The sequence below is a fragment of the Lycium barbarum genome, chromosome 4 (genome assembly GCF_019175385.1).
Source record: "Lycium barbarum isolate Lr01 chromosome 4, ASM1917538v2, whole genome shotgun sequence".
Taxonomy (NCBI): Eukaryota; Viridiplantae; Streptophyta; class Magnoliopsida; order Solanales; family Solanaceae; genus Lycium; species Lycium barbarum.
In genome coordinates, this window is record NC_083340.1 from 106667698 (window position 1) to 106682879 (window position 15182).

At 36.6% G+C, this 15182-nt stretch overlaps 1 long non-coding RNA gene across 5 annotated transcripts in view; it reads right to left on the minus strand.

Moving 5' to 3' along the window:
- Positions 1 to 2323: 2323 nt before the first annotated feature.
- The window catches only part of LOC132636189 (uncharacterized), a 36646-nt gene continuing 23787 nt past the window's right edge, over positions 2324 to 15182 (minus strand). For 2 of the 5 annotated variants that reach the window (XR_009581071.1, XR_009581072.1), the window contains one exon: positions 4143 to 4454. This is a non-coding gene — a long non-coding RNA (uncharacterized LOC132636189). Of the gene's footprint in view, positions 2798 to 3978; positions 4111 to 4142; positions 4460 to 15182 lie in introns of those variants that run through there. The other 3 variants (XR_009581073.1, XR_009581074.1, XR_009581075.1) reach the window with 3 other exon arrangements.

Here is a 15182-nt window from a genome sequence, read left to right on the forward strand (position 1 = left end):
TTTGATGCTAAGTCCTTAATTTACATTCATTCCTTGATTTTAGTGTGCGGACTATTTATTCTTGTGAGAGCACTTGTTTCATGATAGATAGGTGATGTTGTTAGCTTCTTTGATAGAGTGGGTGAGCGAGCTTAAGTTTGATGAGCTAGAGTCCGTCTATGAGGTTAGGAGGTTAGAATTTTGTTGTTTGTTGGTTGACTTGTATATCTTGCACGATTATCAGGAACTGTATATTTGATGGTTTGAGTTGCTAGAGAGACTAATTGTTGGTATCAATAAAAGTGGTGGTATCCCTAGACTTGATTTATTGAGAGTGGTTTTAATGCTTACTCGAGGACGAGCAAGAGTTTAAGTGTGGGGTAGTGATGTTCGGCCTAAAAATGCATATATTTAGCCATTGTTGCCTCACTTTTTAATACTTTCAATCATCTTTTGAGTACTATTATATTGCTTTGTGCTTAATATTATATTTTTATTATGTAAGAATAAATCAGTGTGAAGATGAAGAGATTTTGAGAAAAACTGAATAAAAACCGAAAGAAAAAGAAAGAAAAAAATGGGGGACAAGAAGGGGGAAACTCCTTAGAGTTTGTCCCCCCAATGAAAAGATAAGAAAAAAGGGCATAAGAAAAATTGAATCACTTGAAATTTTCCTTGGTGCGCCGCCTTGGGCGACGCCCAGGGCGGTGCGCTAGGCTTATTTTTGGCTATTTCCCGGTCCGAGTTGGATTTGATTTTTTAAAGCCAGGGTTTTTAGTATTCTATAAATACATATTCTACACGGTTTTTACATAACTTTGGATAACTTGAAACCCTTAGTTCAGAACTTTGGACCTAGAGAAAGCTTGGATCCGCCGTGGAGGCCATAGTTACAGGGTTTTATCTTCTCTTCTCTGTAATACTTATTTTGACATTTTTATTCGGATGATTTGTTTGTTTTTCCTCCATGTCTATGTGGAGCTAAACTCTTTAGTTCTAGGGTTTTGACACAAACATGAAAGTTTACGTTTGATTATCGTTTCTATCTATTGAATTTCCATATTTTTGGGTTGCTTATTTATTCTTGTGCTTAATTGTTTAATTACTTGATCACTAATTAGACACTATCTGTGGCTGTGTGAATTGAAATAGGGATAGGGAATTTTCATGCGTAATAGGAATAAATAGAGCTTGTTCGATTAATCGTTTCGCTAATGAGGATAGGAATATACCCTTTAGCCTTGCTTAATTGAATACGGAGAAGTAAATGCGTTCTTGTACCTCTAACAACCATAGGAATATAGGCGTTATAGTAGCATCTACAGGCTTGGGACCAACTCGGAATATACTCATAAAGTTAACATCAACCCGTCAACTGGTAACCCATAGGTAGAACAATTTGAAAACTCAATTGGATTGTTAATGGTCATAGCCCTAGATCTATCTCTTCTCCGATAAAAATCCGCTCTTTCTTGGTTGGAGTTCATTATTTGCTTTCTTTTATTTTCAGTTAGTTTATTAATATAACTTTGGATTTTATTTCTTGTTTAGATAATTAGCATTAGTTTAATTTAGTAAATAGTTAATCATAAGTCTCTGTGGGTACGATAGCTGGACTTAAAAATCCTATATTACTTGTACAACCGCGTACACTTGCGTGTGCGTTTTGGAGCAACAGAAACTTCCTCATTTAATTTTCTATGTTGGATCTTTTATGGTAAAAGAGAAGTTAAAGGAGAAAAGCACTTTATCACTAATCTGTGACTATGAGAATTTTCCTGTTTGGCTATCCTATAGTTGTGATAAGATGAGACATCATTGTTTAGTGCCATTCAAAGGAAACTCTAGAAACCTTTTTTAACATTCTTCAAATATATATATAGTTTTGTACACATTTAAAAGTACAAAGAAAATAAGTAAATATATGTACGTCTTTGCATAAGACATGCAAAACCCCTCTAACCTTTAACATCATACACTCAAAAGTAATTATGTTAATTAATGTACTCCAAATGCATGCCAAAATAGATATTTAGGATTTACATATAGTATGGGTATTGTTTTCCAGTAAAATTGTTAGCCGCCAAAAAACAAAGTTAGAGATTTTTTTACAAGTTTAAAGATAACTAGGTTGTATTCAATCTAGAGACTCTGTCGAACGAGCTCGGGGTTTGGTTATTTTTTTTTTTGTAAGGGATACAAGTAATAACATTTATCTAAGTTAACGGTGTAAATGGAAAGTAAGGAATTCACAATAATGATAAGATCTCCGAGAGTAAGTATATTTCTTATACAAATAATAATATAAGAAGTCAGAAATTGGGTACAAAAGTGTGATGATCCTTTCTTCTCTCCTAAGCTTCGGTTATATGGACAAACTGTAACGACCCAGCCAGAGGGCCGTGACGAGCACCCGGAGCTAACCTACCGAGTACCTCAAAACGTACATCTCATAGTCATATCTAAGTGGGTCATAAAGCTAACTCATAAATATCATAACGGGAAGGGATACATGCCCAAAAAAACTGCATATATAAATGTACATCATCAAATTGTGCCCATGTATAAGCCGATAAGGCTATCAAAGGATCTAACAAAAATATAGACCGAGGAGGTCATAAGACATCTAGTTGTACACATCTTCCTACGAGCCTCTACTTGGAGTACATAACATAATAAGGACGGAACAGGACCCCGCCATGCCCATATATATACAAAAAAGTCATACCACGCTGAACTGCAACTTCGAAACAAGTGGAGTGCTCCTGTACCAATGCTGAGATGGCAGTCTAAGAATCTGTACCATTTCCCTGTCTACCTAGGGGCATGAACGTCGCGTCCACAAACAAAATGACGTCAGTACGGACAAAATACTGAGTATGTAAAGCATGAGAGTAACATAAGAGAGACATAAGAAACTATAAGGTAAGTGAATGCAACATGCATGTCTGAACTGCCTCTGTGGACCAATAATATCCATAAATACTGTGCATGCATACATGAGGTCATACATATATCTATGCGTATATAACGCCTGTCAATACTTTATGGGCATTCCATCGTATCATATCGTATCGTATCGTAACGGCCTCTGTGGGCATCATCATCATCCTCATCATATCATCATATGACCCGCTGATCAGGTGGTAGTGCATATATAACGCTGTCACCTTGCCCATAGCCCATATATATATAATATACGCGCATATAACGTCTGGGGGTCACAGGTCTGTATATGCATATGTATATATATAAATGCAATGCAATGCAAGACATGATAAAAGTACAAGTAACTCTAAAGATTATACTGAATCTGAAGGAAGAATTTCTGAAGATACATTATGGAGCATGAATCAAATGGGTCAGTCCTAACTCTAAGAGTAGAACCATTATGGATTAACGTTACGTGTACGTTCGGTTCACAAGGATCATGGTAAAAGAAAGAAAGAAATAACCTTAACATACCTCAAGTCATCCAAGAAATTCAAAAATTGAGCTACTTACAACTAGCACGCCAATCCTATAACAAGGAATACATATATAAACTTAGATGGTGCTAGTATATCACGTATATCAACGACAACTTAATTCTAAAGTAAAACGGGCAGCATTTCCCGTTACTCTCCGATCATTTCAACATATACAACAACCCACAATAACAACAACAAGCTTACAAAAGTCCTTAAATACTCCTTTCACTGCCCATACAGAGAATATACACCAAACAACCCAAAGTCTACCAATATACAATAACAATATACACTTCATTTCTTCCCAATATAGGAGCATAATCTCATCAACACACCAACAACATTAAATACTATGCACATGCATAGGAATTAGCTCAACATTGCAGCCACAACGTGATCAGAACAGTCCATGAACTCAACAACAACAACACAACACTTTACGACTATTTCTCCATAACCCTTTTCACTTTTTTAAAACTTGCTAAACCTTCAAATCAACTCAACATAAGAGATAAGATGAAAGGCATACCTTATATTTTAAGAACTTCAACTTACACAATTTGCTTCAAGACCAAGTTCACCACAACTCCATGTAGAAGTGTCACATCCCAAACAGACGTGAGTGGCACCCACACTAGTCTTATAGTGGGCAAACCAATCCCTTAACCAATTATCAAGACAATTTCAATTACTTAAACCAATTAACAAACACTGGTCATAAATAATAGCATAAATTGTCTGACAATAAAATAAACTAAAAAGTAAGTGCGGAAGTCTAGCTATTACATCCCCAAAATCTGAAAGTCACCGTACAAGGACTCTAACCAACAATGTCTAAAAAAAGAGGTACTGTATCAAAATAAACATAATGTCTGGGATGAAAATAGACATTGAAATAAAGAAAGATCTTCAGGCGTCATGACATGGATAAGAGCTCACCCTCTGATCTTGTAGTGAATAACCTCAACTAGATGCGAGATCTGGAAGACGTCTCTGGCTCAATATCTGCACTAACAGAAAAAGTGCAGCAAGTGTAGGTCAGTACAAACATGTGTACTAGTAGGTATCATAGGCCGACTAAGATTAGTATCATGAATACATACATAAAATAACTGGAAGAGGTAGACAGGCATAACAAACATGTATCACAAGTAATATCTTCAAATAATCCACTTTCAGAATAAGTCACCAATCATCAACAATGAAACACCAATACTTAAGCCAAAGACAGTAAAACAACAATGAAGTTTCCCTCTCTGTCACATATTTGTAGAGACATGCTAAATGGTAATGTTTTCCCCAAATAGTCATAACCTGCAAGGGGCCCATGGTGTCTATGTACCACTCGTTTCGGAAAGAACCTCGGACCATGAGTTCTCACTAAGCTATATCGTCACCCCCTGTCAAATGTGCCTTAAAAGATGTATATGTTCCATCTTAATCATCATCAACAAAGTCTCATAATCAAATCACAAGGGATGACTGGAGAATACGTATCAAGTCAACATCAATGAAGTATATTTCAATAACAAAAGTCACAATAAGACTGACAAATAGTCTGCTCAATGTAATAGAACATGTCACTAACAATAACTCATCTCTGAAGGGTATATATGAACACCTTCCGTTCAATAATATCAAGAATACTGTTACACCTCGCACTTTTCAGAGCATGAGCACGCTACATATTTCATCGTATTAATGGAGTATCGAAGATGTCCTGTGAAGTTTTGAAATGTACAAGCCATGGGAAGTACGTAACAATGAAGTAAAGGATGAATTATGATCTCGTAAGTCGTAACCAGGAAGGACAACCTTGAAACCAAAGGACATAACCCTTATCAAGTATACTTAATGATAAAAATCATGTATGAAAAGTTTCGAAAGATTCCGGGATTAAGCAAATCGATGAAAATAAGTTTGTCAAAAATTTGGAAAAAAATTTGGCAGAATTTTGGACGGAATTTTGGGTCAACTTCAGAAAGGTATATCTCCTGGTATATCAAGAGTTTTGAGGTGTTTCAGGAGCCTAAAATGAAGTTCGTCGAGTGTAGTTTCCAATGCAACAAACTGTTCATCAAAACGACATTAGAGTAAGGAGTTATGTGCATTTTAAAATGGATTGTCAGAAGCCCGCGAACTTAGGCGGAAATTCTAGAAGCCACTTAAAAAAGCCCACCAATTTCGGCCAATCAGCCCAAACCGAATTGGACTACTATATATACCCTCTTAAGTCATCTAAATCGCCTCATTTTGCACCATTTCGCTTCTCCACACTTCTCTAGAAGTTCCCACAACATTCATCCAACATTCTTATAGCAAGATATAGCAAATTTAGGAGTTTCTACATCAAATTAAGCTCGGGTTTGTAAAATTAATAACCAATCTCGACGAATCAAAGAAGGGCCACGACTTTGGGGCTCATATTTTCACAAAAAACCGAACCTTCTAAACCCTATGAGCTCTCTCCAACACTCCAAACCATTCCAAATCAAATCAAGAGAAGATCAAGCCATAAAATCCTTAACTAGTTCATGGAAGGAGCTTGTTCGTGCTTCTAATTGAAGTTGTGGTGGATAAGCTTTAGGGTGAATGGTGTGAGGTGAAGATCTTCAAGTTATAAGGTATGTTTTTGATCTTGAGTTTGATATTAAGTCATTTCTTTTGACGATTTTAATGGTTTAAAGTAAGGGAAAACATGGCATAAAGGTCGTAAATAGATATGTTGTTGTTATTGGCTTATGGATTGATTTTCGAAGGATGTTTCAGATGGATCTATATACGTTTGTCATGTAGTATCTTGATAATGTTATGGTTGATGTTATTAATGATGTTTGGCAGTTGTTTTGGAATTTGGAGGAAGTAAATAATACATGGGAGATGCTGCCCGAATGTCGGCAGAGTCTCAGAGGATTTAATTTGAAGGCTTAAGACAGGCATGTGACGATAAGCCTAATAATAGTATGAATTCTTTTGAATGTATATTTACGAGCTTGGGAGGATAAGCTTTAAGTAAGGCGACTGAAAAAGTATGTTAAGGCTAAACCCTTTCTTTCTAAAGGCATGATTCTTTTCTTATGAACCCATACATGCTTTCCATAACATCCTTATCCCAAAAAGCTAGAAGTTTATGATTCTCAAGGTTCTTATGATGCTAAAGATATATTTTTCCTATGATGATAATGATGATGATGATGATCCCATTCTAGGGATTCCAAAGCTGATGGATTTGATGCTATTATGAGATTATTGAGTTTATTTCACGATTTTCTTGATTTCATTCATTATAGTTGATCTCACCTTATGATAATTGTTCCTTGAAGGTGAAATATTGCGATGATGATTGTTCCATAATATAAATCGGAAGTTACCGACCTTACGTCACTCCGATAAAGTGGTAACTTTTAGTTGGACTCTCATGCATGCTACTTATGTTATATATATATATATACATATATGGGAAGAAGGGCGAGGTGTTATATACGCATATATACACACACACATAAATATATATATATATATATATATATATATATATATATATATATATATATATATATATATGTATTTATGTATTTATGTATTTATGTATGGGATATGGGAAGAAGGGCGAGGCGTTATATACGCATAACCACCTGATCAGTTGGCATATTATGATATCGTCCCGGACACGGGATATATGGGATAAATGGATCGGGTCGTTCATTCCGCGGCAACATGTATGATGATAATATAATATAGTTATGGATTGGGTTATACGTTCCGCAACACTACTATTTATATATGTATGAAAAATGTTTTTTTTTTAAGAAAGCTAAGCATGCATGATATTCGCCTTAAGAGGCAAGCAGATGTACAACTTATCTTTCTCTCATGTTATGTTCTATATTTTTTGTTATATTGTTATTCATGCCTTACATACTCAGTACACTGTTCGTACTGATGTCCTTTCTTGTGGACACTGTGCTCATGCCCGCAGGTAGGCAGGGAGACGGATCAGATCCGTACCTGCTTTATCAGCGGATTCTCAGGAGCACTCCACTTACTTCGGAGCTGCAGTCTATTGGTATTGGTCTTTATGGTCACTTGTGTCCTATGTAGAGGCTCATAGAAATGTGTGTATAGTTAGACATTTCATAACCCTACCGGTTCATGTTGTTGTATAATATTTTAGTACCCTTGTCGGCTGGTGATGAAGTGCATAGTTGTTGAGGATTATATAGAGATGTGCTGTTATGTTGCGATATATGTCCTTACAGATTATGGTATCCATGAGCTATCTTTATGGTCCACTCAGAAATGATTATGAGATGTATGCTTAGAGGTGCTCGGTATGTTAGCGCCGGGTGCCCGTCATGGTTCTCGGGTTGGATCGTGGAAAAAAATGGTATCACAGCAGTTCGTCCTAGGGAGTGTCTACGAGCCGTGTCCAGTAGAGTCTTGTTTATGGGTGTGAAGCGTGCCACACTTATAAACACGAGGCTGCAGGGCATTTAGGAACCATTGACCCTTTCTTCTCATCTTAGATCGTGTCGTAGAGCTAAATTATAGGATGTGATGTCCCTGATTCTAACCCTAAATATTTTGATTGTGGATACGCAGTTGATTATGCCGCTATGAGGTAATTTATGAGAATTGAAGTTGTTACTTTGAAAGGTATGTTTCCTGCCTTATTGATATTGATAGACTTTGATATAAGAACATGAGCTAGATGTTACGGGTATTTGTGATCGCCCTGTAAGGCATTGGATGTGTTTTCTGGGTTGTGTGCAGGAATGAGGCAGTAAGAAGGATAGAGGAAACTCTACCGAAATTTTTACAAATTGAATTATTTGAATGTCGATGCTATAGAGAAAGAATGAAGGAAAATGTGTCAATCGGATGTTTGGTAAGTCATGATTGAATGAACAATTATGAGATGCTTTCAAAGAGAAGTTTTAGATTTCAATTTAATTTAAGGGAAGAACCTTGGCGGGGAAAATGATTAGTAATTAAAGGAACTAAAATGAGTTGCATTTGAGATTTCAGAGAATTGAGATTTATTGAAGATATAGGGAAAGTTGACATTAAGAACTCAAATGCAGTATTACAATTTATAGATTGGTGAGTAAGAGATAATGAGGAGATATTGATATGGGAAAGGAAGTTAACGAGCAGGGGAAATTTTTACTCTAGAAGTTTATATATATAAACACACACACATAAAATCAGGACGGGTTGATGATGGGTTTGTACTTATAGTGGAATGTTGTACAGATTTCTAGGCACATACTATAAAATGGCAAAGGGAAAAGAGTACTTTAAGAGCACAGGAAATCAAGAAGGACCTTGAGGACGAAAGTAAGAGAAAATACGTTAATGAATTGGTTAAAGGAAGTTATGTGACCATCGACGATAAGAGGAAGTATAATAAATTAGTAAGGTTGGCCAAAGGTAGACATCGATAGCATAAGACAATGGACTTGAAATAGAGATACGATTACAAAGGAAACATGACAATCTTAAATAGTATTGGGATATTTCGTAAGCGAGGTATTAATAAGCAATGTAAATGATACTCATGAGTGGTCACATTAAATATTATGCATGCCCTTATGATCGATCTTATGATATGTTAAAGGTACTGATTGAGCTGGGTATTGAAGTTATGGTAGAAAATGCTGCAGGGCAGGTTGATACTGTTTTCCCCGAATGTTATAGTAGGATAATCATGATGTAATAATATCGGGGAGAAGAAGAATATGCGTATATAAGAGTAAGAAGGTTATGATGTCATGAGAAGAGGAGAAGGGTAAGCAAGGGAAGTATGTTGCTAGTAAGGGTCAAGTAAGGTTTCCAAGAAAAGGATTAAGGCGACGGTAGAGGCGAAGAGCCATCCGGATAAATTTCTAAAGTAAGTAAGTATGAAGGATAAAGTATGACAATATGCAATAAAATACGAATGCGAAGATTCCAAAACATATCTTGATAAACACGATTGAAGTATAATAACGATGGACATGGATATAACCTGAGAGGGAATAATCAGATTTTATGAAAGGTGTCAAGGGATTTTTGACTCTTAAGGTACATCCAAGAGGATAAATATGAAGCCATATTGATACATTCACTTAGAAAGCGGAAAAGCCCCCCCCCCCCCCCCCCAAAAAGGCAATCTTAGGAATAGAAAGGATTCGTATTTCTAATAGAATATTCTATGAATTCCAGGGCCAATGCTGTAGAATGGCAAGTGGGGAAGAGCGCTTTATGAGCAAGGGAAGTCAAGAAAGACCCTAAGGGAAAAAGTAAGAAAGTGGACTAATGAAGGCAAAATAAGTTGTGTAGCCATCAAGGAAAAGAGGAAGGATAATAAGCTAACAAGTCTGGCCAAAAGGAAAAACATCGGTAACATGGGATAAGAGTCTTGATAAGAAGTACAAAAATTCAATCATAAAGGAAATAGGATGAATGTACTGGGGGGGGGGGGGGGGGGTTATGTATAAATATGAACAAGTTGTAGTATCATAAGGGAAGATGAGGACTCGACGCAAGGAGAAAGAAAAAGGTGTACTTCGTGAAGAATTCATGATAAGAATATGAACCGACAGAATATTAGAAGGACCATGATACATGACTGTGATGCAAACAAGTAGTTAAGAGAACTATGGGACAATATGAGCTAAGCTAATGAAAGGGTGAGTCGTGGGAATGAATGGTAGAGAGTATCAACTTCTAATGGTATAGTATAGCTATAAATCGGAATTCGGAACTAAGAGCAAGAAGAATCTCAAGGATATTAGTAGAAAGATAGTTATGAAGGAAGATTAGGGCTGGAGGTCGGACACTCCGTAACGAGTTAACGAATTCCGGTGTCATCATTGATTCATTAGCCTAGGGGACTGTTAGTTATGAAAGGAAGAGGTGATCAATAAAGAAAGCATCTGAATTATATCTGATATGTGTAAACATTTTACTTAGTACAAGAATCTAGTTAGAAAAAAGGAAATAAGTTAAACCATTTGAAGAAAATAATTCCGACATTATATGGAATAGAGGAGTTGAAGGATCGCTAAGGTCGGCCGTATGACTACCAAAGATGGTTAATACTCGAATGTTACTAGTATATGAGTACATCCTTTAAAAAGGGGGGAAGAACAAATTCAGTTCTAAGATGAACTATAATATTCCCAAGTTCAAAAGAGGGAAATGTACTGGCTTGAAGGAGCCAAAATTCGAGATGAACCAATATATCAAGAATGTGCTAAAGAAAAGTGAGAATGGACTAAATGCAAGTATATTATGAGACAAATGTGAAAAAGAAGGCATGACAAGATGATGAAGGTTTAGCGAATCAAAGAGAATAAGTTTCGTCAACGCAATACGTTGTGTTCCGAGCGATGATTCAAATCACTCACACCGGAGAAATTTTGGTTACAACTAAATATGTAGTAACGTACTCTAAAAGGTAACATAAGGAGTAAGAAGGGCCTGCAAGCTGACCTGGAATAAGTATAAGGGACAATCGGGACTACTAACAAGAACTTGTAGCACTAGAAAAGATGAAAGCTTTAAAAGAGGAATATTTATAGGAAGTTCAATGATCTTCAAAAGAAAGGAAGATAGTGTGCCTATGGATAGCAAGATAGCAGTACTACCTGAGATTAGAAAGTACCTCATAAGTTGTGAAATTCCAGGTCACCGATTATATCAATTGTGAGAGTGTATGTCATAGTACCATATAAACAATCGCCATAATGAAACGGCCAGTAGAATGGTGCAAGGACGACAATAAGGGGACAAAGGAGAATGGTGGCTAATTTAAGTCTTAAATAATCACTGGTATAAGAGAACCAAGGACTTAAGGAGGGAAGCATACTCGTATTGAACGGAAGCTATGATTAAGTAAGATTTTACCTTAGTCCCATGTTTATGAGTTATATTGTAATTATGTTAAGATTGGAGGAGAAGAAATTGAAGGAAAAGTTCAAATATGAATTTGATGATATCCTGAGTTGTAAATTAGCTTGAGCTGTGATTATTAGTATATTATGAGAATAATCTTGCTACGGGAGAGTATTATATACACGTATATAAGGGATTGTGTTGAGGTTGGTGTTGAAAAGAAGTCTAGATGGACAATCTGAAATACAATAATCATTGAGAATAATAAGTCACTAGCAAGGAAATGCTATTGCAAATCATCTGGGCGCTACCATAGGTGGAACTATGATGATATTTTAAAGAATTAAGGAGTCCAACCAATGAATTAAAAGGAGATGGTATGGTATGTATATAGGTTCAACTAGTACAAAAAGGGATAATCTAAAATAGCACTAGAGAAGCCAGCAAGGAAAGGTGCCATATCTGAACAAGAGAGTTTGTCTACTAGTAGAGAAATAAGGAGCAAGGCAAAAGAGTACAACAATTAAGAGTACGCACAGATCGGCGAGGAGCCATAGAAATCATGAGTTAACACCACCTTAATGGAAATAGGTCCCAGGGTGGTAACTAGATATCAGTTGACCACTGGGTACATACGTAAGAACATGAGGATATGAAACTAATGAATGATTTCGACAAAGAATTGGGAGAATATGAAAGAAGACTGATGAGCCCATAGTATAAGAGCATGGGGATCAGGAACTAGAGGAGGACAACCATTTCACGAAATTAATGATAGCATCGTAAGCTCGCAAGCTACAACATTCGAGGACGAATATTTCTAAGGGGGAAAGGATGTTACACCTCGCACTTTTCAGAGCATGAGCTCGCCACGTATTTCACCGTATTAATGGAGTATCGGAGACGTACTGTGAAGTTTTGAAAGGTACAAGCCATGGGAAATACCTAACAATGAAGTAAATGATGAATTATGATCTCGTAAGTCATAACCGGGAAGGACAACCTTGGAACCAAAGGACATGACCCTTATCAAGTATAATTAATGATAAAAATCATGTATGGAATGTTTCGGAAGATTCCGGCATTAAGCAAATCGAAGAAAATAAGTTTGTCGAAAATTTGGAAAAACATTTGGCAGAATTTTGGGTCAACTTCAGAAAGGTATATCTCCTGGTATATCAAGAGTTTTGAGGTGTTTCAAGAGCCTAAAATGAAGATCGTCGAGTGTAGTTTTCAATGCAACAAACCGTTCATCAAAATGACATCGGAGTAAGGAGTTATGTGCATTTTAAAACGGACTGCCAGAAGCCCGCAAACTTAGGCGGAAATTCTAGAAGCCACTTAAAAAGGCCCACCAATTTCGGCCCATCAGCCCAAACCGAATTGGACCACTATATATACCCTCCTAAGTCATCTAAATCGCCTCATTTTTCACCATTTATCATCTCCACACTTCTCTAGAAGCTTCGAGAACATTCATCCAACATTCTTACAGCAAGATATAGCAAATTTAGGAGTTCCTACATCAAATTAAGCTCGGGTTTGTAAAATTAATAACGAATCTCGACGAATCAAAGAAGGGCCACGACTTTGGGGCTCATATTTTCACAAAAAACCGAACCTTCTAAACCCTATGAGCTCTCTCCAACACTCCAAACCATTCCAAATCAAATCAAGAGAGGATCAAGCCATAAAATCCTTAACTAGTTCATGGAAAGAGCTTTTTTCGTGCTTCTAATTGAAGTTGCGGTGGATAAGCTTTAGGGTGAATGGTGTGAGGTGAAGATCTTCAAGCTATAAGGTACGTTTTTGATCTTGAGTTTGATATTAAGTCGTTTCTTTTGATAATTTTAATGGTTTAAATTAAGGGAAAACATGGCATAAAGGTCGTAGATAGATATGTTGTTGTTGTTGGCTTATGGATTGATTTTCGAAGAAAGTTTCAGATGGATTTGCATACGTTTGTCATGTAGTATCTTGATAATGTTATGGTTGATGTTGTTAATGATGTTTAAGAGTTGTTTTGGAATTTGGAGGAAGTAAATAATACATGGGAGATGTTGCCCGAATGTCGGCAGATTCTAAAAGGATTTAATTTGAAGGCTTAAGACAAGCATGTGACGATAAGCCTAATAATAGTATGAATTCTTTTGAATGTAGATTTATGAGCTTTGGAGGATAAGCTTTAAGTAAGGCGACTGAAAAGGTATGTTATGGCTAAACCCTTTCTTTCTAAAGGCATGATTCTTTTCTTATGAACCCATACATGCTTTCCATAACATCCTTATCACAAAAAGCTAGAAGTTTATGATTCTCAAGGTTCTTATGATGCTAAAGATAGATTTTTCCTATGATGATAATGATTATCCCATTCTAGGGATTCCAAAGCTTATGGATTTGATGCTAGGCCAAACCCATCGACAAACACCTGTGGTCATCCATTTCTTTCACTTGAGCACCTAAAGTTGCTCTTGTTCTATTTAGACACTTCAGGTGAGCCATTCCTATTCCACTTAGACTCTTTTTGCACTGTTATCGGAGCAAAACCAACACCAGTCATCTTCTACGTGAATTAACTGGCCAATTAAATTGTGCCAGCTCATTTAAATTGTGCCAACTCAATTAAATTGTGCCAACTCATTTTAATTGTAAATTCACTAATTTGTAATTTCGTGGAGTTTTGACCATTAAAAATTGGGGCTTTTGGGCTGGTAGGATTTGCAATGAGGTGGCGCTCCCTTTGGTGTTGGTTTTGCTCCGATAACTGTGCAAAAAGTTTCTAAGTGGAATAGGAATGACCCACCTGAAGTGTTTAAATGGATCAAGGGTCACGTTAGGTGCTCAATTGAAAGAAGTGGATGACCACAGCTGTTTGTCGATGGGTTTGACCTTGATGCTATTATGAGATTATTGAGTTTATTTCATGATTTTCTTGATTTCATTTATTATTGTTGATCTCACCCCTTATGATAATTGTTCCTTTAAGGTAACATATAGTGATGATGATTGTTCCATAATATAAATTGGAGGTTACCGACCTTACGTCACTCCGATAAAGTGGTAACTTTTATTTAGGCTCTCTTGCATGATACATATATATATATATATATATATATATATATGGGAAGAAGGGCGAGGCGTTATATACGCTTAACTACCTGATCAGTTGGCATATTATGATATCGTCCTGGACGCGGGATGCCCAGACGCGGGATATATTGGATAAATGGATCGGGTCGTTCGTTCCGCGGCAATATATATGACGATGATATAATATAATTATGGATCGGGCTGCACGTTCTGCAACACTATTATTTATATATGTATGAAAAATGTTTTTTCTAAGAAAGCTAAGCATGCATGATATTGGCCTTAAGAGGCAATCAGATGTACAGGTTATCTTTATCTCATATTATGTTTCATATTTCTTGTCATGTTGTTATTTATGCCTTACATACTAAGTACATTGTTCGTACTGACGTCCTTTCTTGTGGACGCTGCGCCCATGCCCGCAGGTAGGCAGGGAGCAGATCAGATCCGTAGCTGCTTTACCAGCGGATTCTCAGGAGCACTTCACTTACTTTGGAGCTGCAGTCTATTGGTATTGGTCTTTATGGTCACTTGTATCCTATGTAGTGTCTTGTAGACATGTGTGTATAGTTAGAAGTTTCATAACCCTACTGGTTCATATTGTTATATAATATTTTAGTACCCTTGTCGGCTGGTGATGAAGGGCATAGTTGTTGACTATTATATAGAGATGTGCCGTTATGTTGCGATATGTGTCCTTACAAATTATGATATCCATGAGCTATTTTTATGGTCCACCCAGAAATGATTATGAGATGTATG